This window comes from Scyliorhinus torazame, chromosome 27 (assembly GCF_047496885.1).
Source record: "Scyliorhinus torazame isolate Kashiwa2021f chromosome 27, sScyTor2.1, whole genome shotgun sequence".
In the NCBI taxonomy this organism is placed as follows: domain Eukaryota; kingdom Metazoa; phylum Chordata; class Chondrichthyes; order Carcharhiniformes; family Scyliorhinidae; genus Scyliorhinus; species Scyliorhinus torazame.
In genome coordinates this window covers 21,637,839-21,652,835 of record NC_092733.1, presented here as the reverse complement: position 1 = coordinate 21,652,835, position 14,997 = coordinate 21,637,839, and the positions used below count along the sequence as shown (strand labels likewise).

Genomic DNA, 14,997 nt, shown 5'->3' with positions numbered 1-14,997 from the left:
CTGAGTTGTGGTGACCCTCAGGTTAAATCACCACCACTCAGCTCTCCCTCTCAACGGGGAAAACGGTCTATGGTCATCTGGGACGATAGCGGCTTTACTTTACTATCTGATTAGCAAATACAGGGAGATTCTTTACTGAGGGAAGGGCCTGGAGATAACAGCAAATTATAGCAATTAACTCCGCATTAAAACACATTGGAGGAATTTTGTGCTTCATTGCTATAGAAATGCTTGTTAGCTGGGGAATACAACTTCTTAAACGAGAAAGAAGATAACTTGCCTTCCTGTAACGCCTTCCACAATCTCAGGATGAAAAATCCCTGTTGTAATCTGGAAAACCCCACAACCAGTTTCCACACCAGGACCCACGTTTGGGACAAGGGCCAGAATTATTTTTCTTTAGGCGACGTTGACTGGAGGATATATATTGTTCGGGACACTTTTTGAATGGCACCTTGGAATGTTTTATATACATCTGAGAGGCCATGGGGGAGGGAGGGAGGGGGGGGGGGGATCCAAAAATGCCAGGTGGCTAAACAAAGTCAGCTGGGATTTCCAGTCAGTCTCCAGTTTTCCGATGTGCCTGGAGTTGCTAGGGGGCGGGATCTGCACTGTCGATAGGCCTACAGGCCCTGCCTGCCCAGGTGGGGGTAGCCCCACCCCCCTGTAGAGTCACTCCTCCCTTCTCACTGGCCACTTTTGCTGTGGGTTGGTCAGGGGGCATCTTCTTGGTAAAGAGACTCCCCCCAAACCCTCCCACGGCAGCTTTTAACTGGACAGGAACCCTGGGGGCGCTTCTCCGAGCCCCGCGGCGGGCCAGAGAACCGGCCCAACCGCGCCCCGGCGCTGGCGCGCGATTCTCCAAGGTGCGGAGAATCGGCGCCATTTGCGCCGGCGCGTTTGGCGCGGCGTGGGCCGCTGGAATCGGTGGGGCCGCCGATTCTCCGGCCCGTATGGGCCGAGGCGCCGCGCCGATACGACAGAGTCCCGCCGGCACCGTTCGCCCCTGGTAGCTGCAGCGGGAATGGTCAGGGGGAAGGAGGGGGCTCCTTCACCAGGGGGGCCTCCGATGGGCCCCCCCCATGGCAAGCTGAGGTCAAATAGTTTGGCACAGAGCACAAATCAAACCAGGAATCCCCAGCGGAATATCTCACAACACCATTATCTGCACAGCCAGAGGAGGGAACTTAACGTTTCTATTATTATAGACAACTGAAGGATGTTTTGTGAACCTGTATCTGAATTGGGCATCCACGGTCCTTGTCTACTGTGTGGTGAGTCATTTGATTCAACGGTACATTCGGACAGTCACCTCCTTGTGGCTCTGTAATGTTGCTGGTTCTCTGCAGATCAGGTTGTTTACGCTGAGGAGACCCTGAATTCCTCTGATGAAAGAGCCTCTTTGACTAACCCTGGATGGCCCCGTGGATGAGGCACTGCGTTTGTGGCTCAAAGCTAGGCAGACTCGAAGGCCTCAGGCTGGACCACTCATACTCTCTCTCTCTCTCTCTCGCCATGGTTTACACATGGGGAAGACTGGCTCTTTTACAAGGCCAGCCAGCCAGCGCCTGGGAATGGAATCCCCCAGAGTGTTACAGCTTGAGGTGAGGAAGGGGAGGGCGGGAAATGCTTCTGTAAAAAGCAGTAGCAAAACCTCTCCCTTCAGATCTAGCAGAAGAAATAAAAATTCAACCTCGAATCCAGGCGCATGTGAGGTGATTGACCGCTGCAATGTCATAGTTCATTCAAAAAGATTCACTCGCAGTCGAAGTGTCTTCACAATAGGGGACATTATAACCTGGGAAAAGCAGATTCAGGCGCTGGAGCTGTGCCTCGCTCACTGCTACCTTTCATCGCAAAGCCTTTATTATGGTCAATCCAGCCCCTTCCTAATAGTGTCACCACAGTCCCAGAGGACCAGAGAGTGCTCCAACTCTCCCCTCCCCCCCGCATTACAAGCCAGCTGTTTAGCCCACTGTGCTAAACTAGCCCCTGTGCTAAACCCTCCCACCGTGGATACTTGGCTGTTTTTATACAGTAAAGAAATGGAGAGTACTGAGGACTTCTGCAAGGAACGCTCTCCAAGTATCGAGTCTGTTAGTATCTGTGGTCCCTTGTCTTAGTAACAGCCACTTGGCTGCGCTCCGTAACTCAGCGCCATTGCCAATATATGCTCGGAATTATGGTACTGCCTCCCTCTCTCTGTTGGTTGCTGAATTTTACACATCATTGCAAAGGGCCATTGCAGTCCAATTGGCTAGATGCAGAGGTTACTAAACAAATACGCATGTTCCTTTACTACTCTGCCTCTTTAAAGCCTCAATTCTTTCACCACTAACTCTCCAGCTTTCTCTTCAGTTTGCCGACATGTAGCCTCTTGTCCCGACAACAACTTGCTTTTATATAGTGCCTCCAATGTAATTAAACCCGCCAAGGTGTTTCTTCGCCAGAGCTTTGTAAAGTGCAATGGGCAGCATGGTGGCACAGTTGGTTGGCACTGCTGCCTCAGCGCCAGGGACCTGGGATCGATTCCGACCTTGGGTCACTGTATGGAGTTTGCACATCCTTCCCGTGTCTGCGTGGGTTTCCTCCGGGTACTCCGGTTTCCTCCCACAGTCCAAAGATGTGCTGGTTTGGTGGATTGGCCGTGCTAAGATTGCCCCAGTGTCCAAAGGATAGGTGGGGATACAGGGATGGGGTGGAGCGGGAGGTTGAACCTAGGCAGGGTGCTCCTTCGAAGGATCGGTGCAGACTCGATGGGCCGAATGGCCTCCTTCTACATTGTAGGGTTCTATGATTCTAAGTTGAATCAGGAGATAGTGGGTCAAGTGCTGAAAGCTTGGTCAAAGCGGTGGAGTGGTGAAGAGAGGGAGCTCCAGACCTTGGGGCCTACGCAACTGAAGGCCTGACCACCAACGGTGGAGCGATTCAAATTGGGAATGTGCAAGAGGCCAGAATTAGGGGAGCGCCGATATCTCGGGAGTGCTGTGTGGGGCTGGAGGACATTCCAGAGGTTGGGAGAGGGGCGGAGGCATGGAGAAAATTGAAAACTAGGACCGAAATATTGAACCAAAGCCGTTGCTTGGAGGAGGAGGGGGGGGGGGGGGGGGGTAGGTGAGGCTCGCAGTATTGTGCTTTGCAGAGGCGAATGGAGCGGGCTCTGTTTGGACTTTGTGTCAAGTTGTGACTCCAGCTCAGCCGTTAACAAACCACATCTGCTCCTGGAATGCCTGCACCAGGAGTCCAGAGTTCACTGAAATACTGGGCTCAGCTCCACGACCATCTCGCTGCACAGAACAATCTGCTCTTGTACACACATTTAGAGAGAGTTGGAAACCTGGTCGCTCACGGGCCAAACAACATCAGTCACGTGCCCGGCCTGGCGCTACACCCAATCACTCAGGTTGGCCAGATTTCTTTCACTCATCAGCCTGACTAATTGCTGGGTGAGGAATTCATGGACGCATGTAAATCCTTCCCTGCGCCACCGAAAGAACCAATCGTGCGGAGACCCAGACGATGAATATCGGGGGGGCTGTTCAACTGCAAGGGTCATCACAGCGCTATATCCAGTTCTTATTGGCCATTTGCAAGTACGTGCTTTCTGGCAGGGGCTTCAGGATAGTACTTGGATTTTCTCTCAAGCCCTGTGACGCTGACAACAACAATCTGCATTTATGTGGTGCCTTCAATGGAATTAAATGTTGTCGTCCTTCCCGGCGCTTCACAGGAACGCTCTCGGATGAAAGTTTGCAGCATTATGAATGATGCCATTCTGACTACGATCAGCTAACCTTATACAGCCAGGCGTTTTCCAGGTTTGTGAGGCTCACTAATCCGCTACGCAGTGAGCTTATTGACTGAGCTTTGCGTTCTGAGCCTTGACGTCAAAGAATTAAGTTGAGTTGCCAGCTCCACACTGACGCCATTTTTGTTCACTTTACTGCCTGCCCTCGGGAACTAGGGGGAATGTTTACTGCCTCAAGTTCCCTGAGGAATCTAATTCCATCCATCGTTCTATTCCTGATTTCCAACTCCACCTCCAAGGAAGCGATGGAGCTGTTTCCAGCTTTTTTGATTTTTAAAAAATGTCCTTGTGATTAATGGAAAGGGGCCTCTCCGTCCCTCCGTAGTTAGTTGCCAGTTCACAAAGGGAGCATGAGTGTGAGCACCTTGATACTTCCACAAGCAAGACTCCACCATCCACAAACGGCAGGTTTAGGTTTGAGAAGGGATTTTAATTGTTCCACGTTTCCCTTGGAAAATGTACTAGAAAAATACAAGTGCTGGCATGGACTCGATGGGCCAAATGGCATCCTCCTGTGCTGGAATGGCAGCTCTCTGGGCTGGATTTTACATTGAGGTGGTGGACCTGACACCCCCAGCTTGGAAAATCAGGAGAGAGCCCACCTCCCCAGAGGCAGAATTACAGATCTGGGACCCTCACAGCGCCGAGGTCCCAGGATCTCTTCCATTTCTGGTGTACGTGTGTCACACATTTTTGCTCTCTTGTGTTCAGTACTTTCACTGAGTCAAAACGGTCCAGTACAAATCAGAGAGCATTCTGCTCAAACTGTCCTCTCATCAAATCACAGCTTCGATACCATGTTCTGGTCAACAAGCAGTGGAGAGAAGAGACACAAGGCCGATTCCCAGGGCCTGATTTTTAGGCCCCAGGCTCCAGCCCACTTCGGGGCCATTTTCCCCGAGGTGTGATGGAGGGAGGCGGTGTAGGACTATCCACCCGTACGTGATATGTAGCTGACTAAAGTGATTGTGGCCTATTAAGGCCTGTTGGCAGAGGCCTACTGTAGTTTTCCGGTTGGTCTCCAGTTTCCCTCGGGCGGCAAGCGCTGGTTTCACAGTCTGGAGGTGGCCTCCCGCTGAAGGAGCTGGTGGCGAGTGCTGCAGGCAGGCATGAAGGCCCACCCTGCCTAACTGGATGCCCTCCAGAGGTGATGCGCGTCCCCTGTTCAGAATTCAAAATGTCCAAATTACCCAACAGCACGTCTTTCGGGACTTGTGGGAGGAAACCGGAGCACCCGGAGGAAACCCACGCAGACACGGGGAGGATGTCCTGGAGATATCAAAATTCGTGCCTGCTGCCCACACATTGCGAGTTCTTGGCCCCCACTTGAGCCTGATGTTCCAAAGTCCGCAGGAAAAACCCAGCCCCTCGAATCAGGGAAGACTGGACAGACTCCGGCTTCTCGGCTAAGAAAGCAGGTGACTAGCTCCTTTTGTGGGTAAATGGCTGCTTGGGTTCCGCTGGGCGAGTGCTGGGCGCCTGCTGCCTGCCACCACTGACCTTGACCTGACAGACAATCTTACAGGGGTTAAAGGAAAAGCAGCTAAATAACAAGGGGCAGGGTGAAGTAAACACAATTTGCTCAATCGCATCGAAGGGTCAGTGGCAGTTCAACAGTTCAGTGGTGGCTGCATCTAAATTGATTTTTACTGATTACTGCACCTCGCAGGCAAATGCTGAAGGCTAACAACACTAACCTGGGACCTGTTGTGCTGTTCAGAGGATTGTTGGATCAGATACTAGTTTGCGTTGCTGTTAAAAGTTTGAAGGCAGAAGAAGCAGATCAATGAGGGCACTTTCCACAATGTGAATGGGACCCAGGTAGTCCTGACTGACTGCTGGGTCTGCTGAGCAGGGATGGGCTGGGGGGGGGGGGGGGGGGGAATGCAGGGACTAGACCCGGGGGTGGGGGGGGGTATTGAGCTGGGGTTCTAGGCCTGGGGGATTCTGAGTTGCGAAGGGCTTGGGTTGAGGGGATTGGGTTGGAGGAAGTGGGGATTGAGCTTGTGGGAGGGAGGGGGGGAATGGAGCTTGGCTTGGGGGAATTGGAGCATGGGGGGGATTGGAGGAGCAGGGGGGCATGGTAGCACAGTGGTTAGCACAGTTGCTTCACAACGCCAGGGTCCCAGGTTCGATTCCCGGCTTGGGTCACTGTCTGTGCGGAGTCTGCACGTCCTCCCCGTGTGTGCGTGGGTTTCCTCCGGGTGCTCCGGTTTCCTCCCACAGTCCAGAGACGGCCAGGTTAGGTGGATTGGCCATGATCAATTTTCCCTTTGTGTCCAAAAAGGTTGGGTTGGATCGGGTGTGGTTATGGGGATTGGGTGCGGGTGTGGACTTGGGTAGGGTGCTCTTGATGATGACAGGGACTCTGGGAAGGAGGGTTTCTGGGCTGGCTGTCTTTGGCTGTTGGGATCTCTGGGCTGGGAGGGGGGCGAGAGAGTCTGGGCTAGCGGGACTGCTCTGTGCAATCATTATCCTAGAGAGTTTTAATGTGACCCTAAAATCAATCCTGCTGCTTAATAAGGAAAGCTAGCCAATAACAAGGAAACGAAAGAGTAAACAAATATTTTATTCAACCACATCTTCTGGGTTTGCTGTGAAATATTATGGGATGCGCTGTGTTGTGTACAGATAGTTATTGAATAAGGAGCTGCTTTGAATTGCAATCGCTCTGCGGTTCCCGAATGCCTGACACAGCTGCATTGTGTGAGTTTGTCTTCACTATTCTTCCTCCGCAGTTACATGGTGGCCTCAGGGGCAGGTCACCGCTCAGTGACCTCACTGACCCCTTTGGCCAAGGTGTCATCATGTCGGACTGTAAACAGCTTCATTTCGAGATTGCTGTGGAGCCAAGTGGACGAGCAATGATTTATTAAAAAACCTGGGCACTCTGGTCCAAGGAGATTGTGCATCGCAAACCACTACCATCATCGACAGTACAACCTTCAACTATCCCAACCCTTCATTCTTCACTGACCAGGGTGAGGGGTTGCTGTCGCTGACAGAGTTCCTGCACAAGTGTGGAGTGCGAGTTACTGCATATCCCTACACATGTGCGCGCGCACACTCTTATTCGCACGTGCTCTAACACACACTTGCACTCGCACACACATTCGCCCTCTCGCATGCCCTCATACTCTCTCGCGCACTCCCCCTCTCTCGCGCACTCCCCCTCTCTCGCGCACTCCCCCTCCCTCGCGCACCCTCTCTCCCTCGCGCACCCTCTCTCCCTCGCGCACCCTCTCTCCCTCGCGCACCCTCTCTCCCTCGCGCGCACCCTCTCTCCCTCGCGCGCACCCTCTCTCCCTCGCGCGCACCCTCTCTCCCTCGCGCGCACCCTCTCTCCCTCGCGCGCACCCTCTCTCCCTCGCGCGCACCCTCTCTCCCTCGCGCGCACCCTCTCTCCCTCGCGCGCACCCTCTCTCCCTCGCGCGCACCCTCTCTCCCTCGCGCGCACCCTCTCTCCCTCGCGCGCACCCTCTCTCCCTCGCGCGCACCCTCTCTCCCTCGCGCGCACCCTCTCTCCCTCGCGCGCACCCTCTCTCCCTCGCGCGCACCCTCCCTCCCTCGCGCGCACCCTCCCTCCCTCGCGCGCACCCTCCCTCCCTCGCGCGCACCCTCCCTCCCTCGCGCGCACCCTCCCTCCCTCGCGCGCACCCTCCCTCCCTCGCGCGAGAGCGCCGCGGGGAGAGAGAGCGAGAGCGCCGCGGGGAGAGAGAGCGAGAGCGCCGCGGGGAGAGAGAGCGAGAGCGCCGCGGGGAGAGAGAGCGAGAGCGCCGCGGGGAGAGAGAGCGAGAGCGCCGCGGGGAGAGAGAGCGAGAGCGCCGCGGGGAGAGAGAGCGAGAGCGCCGCGGGGAGAGAGAGCGAGAGCGCCGCGGGGAGAGAGAGCGAGAGCGCCGCGGGGAGAGAGAGCGAGAGCGCCGCGGGGAGAGAGAGCGAGAGCGCCGCGGGGAGAGAGAGCGAGAGCGCCGCGGGGAGAGAGAGCGAGAGCGCCGCGGGGAGAGAGAATATATTTTTGAAATAGTTTTTAGGTCAAATAAGCCTAATCCCTGAATCTAGCAGTGAATAGCTTAATTCAGACAGCTTCTATTGGTTCCTGTAACTTGGGGAATGAAGTCTTGGTTGGGGAATAAAGTTTGAATTGCAGATGTGTGCGGATTCTCTGGAAATCAACAGGAAAGATCGAGGTTGATTGGCAAAACCAAAATGAATATTCCTAATGCATGGAGCCCTCCTGCACCCTGGGACAGTGAACTTTCATTTATCCTGTTGTGCTAGTTAAGCGTGGCTGCATTCTTGTTAAGCACAGAAATAAGACATTGCATTTATATAGTGCCTTTGTCCGTGTTGATGCAACAATTTACCACAGACCCAACGTCACGGCACCTTCTACCGTGTTAACTGGGATCCTGCTTCCACGTCCTCGCCACAGCGAGAAATGGATTGATGTCGATGACTGCTTGCGTTTTGGGGGCACTGTTATGACTTTATGTGCTTTAGAAATGGGTATGAAATCGTCCCGCTGCTTGACACTGATTGGAATGAAAATCGACAGATTTAGGGTGAATTTAAACCCAAGTCCAGAATTTAATGTCCTGTTACAGAATCTGTGACAACCTTGCTGCATCAGTCCTTTATCTCCTACACCAGGGCTGAGCTTGAACCCAGATGTGAAAAGATTATGATGATAAACCCCATATCCCGTCAGCGAGCCAACACTTTCAATGTTTCATTACTTGAGCTGACTGGAGTTGACATTTCCCAAAATGTATTACATCACAGACTGATGGGAATCCTTGCACTGAACTTTCTGAACTTTGCCGACAAGTGTCATTTTCCACATTAGTCTTCGGAGGCAACGCTCATCCAGACACATCGGGGATTAAATCTCCAAAGCAGCAGTTTCACAATCCTCGCGTATTAATGTCATGTTGGGTTTGAACCTTTTGTTCATTTCAAGCTGCATTTGGGAAAAGGGGAATTCCTGAATGAGATGGCCGTCGTGGTATGCACACAATCGAGTTGCTTTCCTGTGTGGGGCGTGGAGGGGTTAGTATTTTACACTGGGAATAAAAAAAGGAATAAGGCCAGTTTTAATCTTTCCGATTGCCAATGGCCCTTTTGTAGGGAGACGCAGTGTTCCAGAATGCGCGAGGTGGCAGGCACAGCTTCTGTTTACTGTGAAACACAGCACAGGGACAGGCCCTTCGGCCCTCTAAGCCTGTGCTGATCATGATGCCTGTCCAAACTAAAACATCCCAGAGTCCGTATCCCTCTATTCCCATCCTATTCATGCATTCAAACACTTTAATAATAATCATCTTTATTGTCACAAGTAGGCTTACAATAACACTGCAATGAAGTTACTGTGAAAAGCCCCTAGTCGCCACATTGCAGCACCTATTCGGGTACACTGAGGGAGAATTCAGAATGCCCAAATTACCTAACAGCACGTCTTTCGGGACTTGTGGGAGGAAACCCACGCAGACACGGGGAGAACATGCAGACTCCACACAGACAGTGACCCAAGCGGGAATCGAACCTGGGACCCTTGGCTGTGAAGCAGCAGTGCTAACCACTGTGCTAGCGCACTCCCGGGTTCCGTATCCCTCTATTCCCATCCTGTCCATGTATTCAAACACTTCCGGGGTCCGTATCCCTCTATTCCCATCCTGTCCATGTATTCAAACACGGTGGCACAGCGGTTAGCACTGCTACCTACGGCGCTGAGGACCCGGGTTCGAATCCCGGCCCTGGGTCACTGCCCGTGGGGAGTTTGCACATTCTCCCCGTGTCTGCGTGGGTTTCACCCCCACAACCCAAAGATGTGCAGGGCAGGTGGATTGGCCAAGTTCAATTGCCCCTTAATTGGGGAAAGAGATAATTGGGTACTGGGGGGGGGGGGGGATTTGTTTTAAATGTATTCAAACAAGTTAGAGCATTGGATGCTCTAAACACATTGTGTGCTGAACAGCTGGCTTGTAATGCAGAGCAAGGCCAGCAACGCGGGTTCAATTCCTGGACCAGCCTCCCTGAACAGGCGCCGGAATTTGGCGACTAGGGGCTTTTCACAGTAACTTCATTGAAGCCTACTTGTGACAATAAGCGATCATCGTTATTAAGTCCCCGGAAAGCCTGGAATTAAATGGTTAAGGAGCAATCCCGGCTAACAAAACAGCGTTGCAGTCTTTACAGGCCGAAGGGCCCAGTCCGGTTGCTGCGTGTTTCCCGGGGAGCTGGAAGATCCGATACCCCTGCCTGCTCAAACACGTGGCTAATTAATGAAGCCGACTTGTCGGGTTTTTTGCATTTTCACTCTGTGACGTGAGAAGGACCGTGACCGCATCAGTAATACTCTTCACCATCGCTTTGATTCTCCAACCCTTCCTGTGAAATGTGTAAAACCTCTGAAAGAAAACAACTCCTCGACTGGAATAAAAATATCTTTATTTCTCTTGGCAGAATGTTGTGATTTCAGCAAGTTGTATTTCTAAAGTACGTTTAGTAATGATGCAATAAACCCTCTCCAGTTCGTGAAGGAGAGTGGCAGACCCTGAGTCGGTTCAGCGAAGGGGTCTGGCATGATGGACCAACGAGGTTGGTACTGGATAATCGGCATTAAAAGGAGAGCAAAAGCTCTTTTAGTCGTGGGGCGGCACTGCTGTCTCACGGAGCCAGGGACCCGGGCTCGATTCCAGCCTCGGGTCTGTGTAGAGTCTGCACTTTCTCCCAGTTGCTGCGTGGGTTTCCTCCGGATGCTCCGGTTTCCTCCCACTGTCCAAAGATGTGTAGGTTAGGTGGATTGGCCATGCTAAATTGCCCTTAGTGTGCCCAAACGTGTGAAGGTTGGGTTAAGGAGTTTTTTGGGATTGGACGGAAGAGTGGCCGTGGGTGGGGCACTTTTGTGAAGGCCACGAAGAATCCAGCACGGGTTTCAAGCATACAAAGAAATAACATTTATTTACAATAACATATATATACACAACAGCAGCAACTTCCCTTGCTGCTTACTCCTTCCTGCTGGTTCCAAACTGACCAGCTTTATTTATACAGGGAGTCTGCTAATGATTTCTCCGCCCCCCCCCCCCCCCCTCATTGGGGAAGCTCATTAGTCCCCAGCCAATGGTAAGCAGGCAGGTTATAACAGGCTCTCTTTCAGTGGGTCGGTGCAGACTCGATGGGCCGAATGGCCTCCTTCTGCATTATAGGGATAGGCTCAACTTTAATCAAATTACAGAGAATCTCAACATTTTGTGCTGTTTCTAATGAGACAAAGAACAAGTTTGGAGATGAATTGGTTAATTTATTTCTAACCAGCCGACCATCCGACACGTGGAAAATATTGCAACCAAAAAAACTTCCAACATTGCTCAACTGTCAGTGGATCCTTAATCAATCCAATCTTATAATTAGAACCGATTCGGTTTAAAATAGTCGTAGGGTCAGGCAGCATCTGTGGAGAGAGGAATGGAGTTAATGAGTCAGAGTGATGACTTTCGGTCAAAGTTGAGCTGCAGTGAGCTTTAAGCAGGTAGAGAGGTAAGAACAGGTCTGAGTAAAGGGGAATGAAAAAAAGAAGAGTCTATTCCGATAGCGGCACGGTCGTTGGCACTGCTGCCTCACAGCGACTGGGAGCCGGGTTCACTTCTGGCCTTGGGTAACCGTGTGGGGTTTGCACGTTCTCCCCGTGTCTGCGGGGGTTTCCTCCGGGTGCTCCGGTTTCCTCCCACAGTTCAAAGATGTGCAGGTGAGGTAAATTGGCCATGATAGATTTCCCCTTAGTGTCCCAAGAGTTAGGTGAGGTTACAGGGATAGGATGGGCAATTGGACCAAGATGGAGCGTTCTGGGTGGCACGGTGGCGCAGTGGTTGGAGCCGAGGACCCGGGTTCGATCCCGGCCCCGGGTCACTGTCCATGTGGAGTTTGCACATTCTCCCTGTGTCTGCGTGGGTCTCACCCCACAACCCAAAGATGTGGGTGGATTGGCCACGCTAAATTGCCGTTAATTGGGGGGGAATGTAAAAAGATGTGTTCTTTTGGAGTGCATAACTGATGGGCCGAATGGCCTCCTTCACTGTAAGGATTCTATGATTCTATAATATGTAAAATAAAAACAGAAAATGTTGGATTAATGTGGTTAATTAATTATTAAGGTTAGTGTGCAGATACAATCGGCAGTTAGGAAGGCAAATGCAATGTTAGCATTCATGTCGAGAGGGCTAGAATACAAGAGCCGGGATGTACTTCTGAGGCTGTGTAAGGCTCTGGTCAGATTCCATTTGGAGTATTGTGAGCAGTTTTGGGCTCCGTATCTAAGGAAGAATGTGTTGGCCTTGGGAAGGATCCAGAGAAGGTTCACAAGAATGATCCCTGGAATGAAGAGCTTGTCGCATGAGGAGCGGTTGAGGACTCTGCGTCTGTACTCGTTGGAGTTTAGAAGGATGAGGGGGGATCTTATTAAAACGTGCAGGTGGTCATAGATAGAAGCTTCAGGGATGTAGTTACTCCGAAGAATAAAGATAGATGGGTGACGGTGAGAGGGGCTGGGAGGAAGCAGTCAGTACAGGGATCCTCTGTGGTCGTTCCCCTTAGTAACAAGTATACCGCTTTGGATACTGTTGGGGGGGGGGGACTTACCCTGGGTAAGCCACGGGGTACAGGTCTCTGGCACAGAGTGAAATGAAATGAAATGAAATAAATCGCTTATTGTCACAAGTAGGATTCAAATGAAGTTACTGTGAAAAGCCCCTAGTCGCCACATTCCGGCGCCTGTTCGGGGAGGCTGTTACGAGTCTGTCCCTGTTGCTCAGAAGGGAAGGGGGGAGAGGAGTAGAGCATTAGTCATTGGAGACTCTATAGTTAGGGGGATAGGAGATTCTGTCGGAACGAGAGAGACTCGCGGTTGGTGTGTTGCCTCCCAGGTGCCAGGGTGCGTGATGTCTCGGATCGTGTTTTGGGGATCCTTAAGGGGGAGGGGGAGCAGCCCCAAATCATGGTCCACATAGGTACCAACGACATAGGTAGGAAAGGGATAGGGATGTAAGGCAGGAATTCAGGGAGCTAGGGTGGAAACTTAGATCTAGGACAAACAGAGTTATTATCTCTGGGTTATTACCCGTGCCACGTGCTAGCAAGACGAGGAATAGGGAGAGAGAGGAGTTGAATACGTGGCTACAGGGATGGTGCAGGAGGGAGGGTTTCAGATTTCTGGATAATTGGGGCTCATTCTGGGGTCGGTGGGACCTCTACAAACAAGATGGTTTACACCTGGACCAGAGGGGTACCAATATCCTGGGGGGGGAAATTTGCTAATGCTCTTCGGGAGGGGCTTGGGAACCTGAATTGTAGCTCCAGTATATAGGAGGTTGAGAGTAGGAAGGATGTGGAAGCATTGGAAAGGGTGCAGAGGAGATTTACCAGAATGTTGCCTGGTATGGAGGGAAGATCTTATGAGGAAAGGCTGAGGGACTTGAGGCTGTTTTCGTTAGAGAGAAGAAGGTTAAGAGGTGACTTAATTGAGGCATACCAAATGATCAGAGGATTAGATAGGGTGGACAGTGAGAGCCTTTTTCCTCGGATGGTGATGTCTAGCACGAGTGGACATAACTTTAAATTGAGGGGAGATAGATACAGGACAGATGTCAGAGGTAGGTTCTTTACTCAGAGAGTAGTAAGGGCGTGGAATGCCCTGCCTGCAACAGTAGTGGACTCGCTAACACTAAGGGCATTCAAATGGTCATTGGATAGACATATGGACAATAAGGGAATAGTGTAGATGGGCTTTAGAGTGGTTTCACAGGTCGGCGCAACATCGAGGGCCGAAGGGCCTGTACTGCGCTGTAATGTTCTATACTGCGAGGCCTGGATAGGGTGGACTTGGAGCGGATGTTTCCAGTAGTAGGAAAAACTAGAACCTAAGGGCACAGCCTCAGACTGAAGGGACGATCCTTTAAAACAGATGAGGAATTTCTTCAGCCAGAATCTGTGGAACTCTTTGCCACAGAAGGCTGTGGAGGCCAAAACACTTGAGGGCTGGATTCTCCAATCCCTGATGCCGAAATCACATTCGGGAGGGGGTGGAGAATCCCCGATGATGCCCAAATCGGGGGCAGTGCCGCTTTCGCCATGTTCCGCCCCCCTGAAAAGCGACGCACTCTAAGAGTACGCCCCGCGCCTTATCCACGGCCTCAGGCCATTGCTCGAGTTCCACCCCGCAGTACTCCGTCCCCAACACGTGTGGGACACGTGCGGTCTCCCCAATCGTGAACTCAGTGCGGCGGCTGCGACATCAGTGCAGTGGCACCACAGTCGGGGAGGGCCGATCCGCTGGGCAGGGGGCCTTCAATCGGGGCTGGGGGCACTGTGGGGGAGGGCGTCCAGGGCGCGTGAACGGACCGAGGAGGGAGTGGGGGACTATTTTTGAGGTCTGGGTCCGCGGGCTGCGTCCGCCATGATGTACGGCACGGCCGCTGCAGGCCGCCACCGTGTGCATTCGCAGCCACGGACCAGGCAATGTTCTGGGCCGTATCGGCAGCTAGAGCTGGGAGCTCTCTGATGTCTCCCTGCTAGCGCCCCCCGCCCTCTCCGGTGCAGGGAATCTGTGGTCGTTTTGCACCGTTTTCCACCGGCCTGGGGACTTAGTCTCCCAAACGGAAAATCCAGCCCTGTGTGTCTTTAAGACAGAGATAGATAGGTTCTTGATTAATAAAGGTTATGGGGAGAAGGTAGGAGAATGGAAATGAGAAACATATCGGCCATGATTGAATGGTGGAGCAGACTCGATGGGCCGAATGGCCCAATTCTGCTCCTATACCTTATGGTCTTATGATTAACTCAGCAGGTCTGGCAGCATCCAAGGCGAGAGAAACAGAGTTCACGTTTTGGATCGAGATGATTCTCCAACAGGGCCTTCTTTCAGGTTTTCAGAATCTGCAGTATTTTGCTTCTGTTTTGAGCCTATTCACATGAAATGAAATGAAATGAGGATCGCTTATTGTCACAAGTAGGCTTCAAATGAAGTTACTGTGAAAAGCCCCTAGTCGCCACATTCCGGCACCTGTTCGGGGAAGGTGGTACGGGAATTGAACCGTGCTGCTGACCTGCCTTGGTCTGCTTTCAAAGCCAGCGATTTAGCCCTGTGCTATTACTGGATTGCATTGAACCACGTTTTATGTTGAAGCTAACATGAT

The 14,997-nt window shown here is 52.2% G+C and overlaps 1 protein-coding gene across 1 annotated transcript in view; it reads left to right on the top strand.

Moving 5' to 3' along the window:
- The window catches only part of LOC140403294 (phospholipid phosphatase 3-like), an 84,999-nt gene that overhangs the window by 31,878 nt on the left and 38,124 nt on the right, over positions 1–14,997 (top strand). The window lies entirely within an intron of this gene.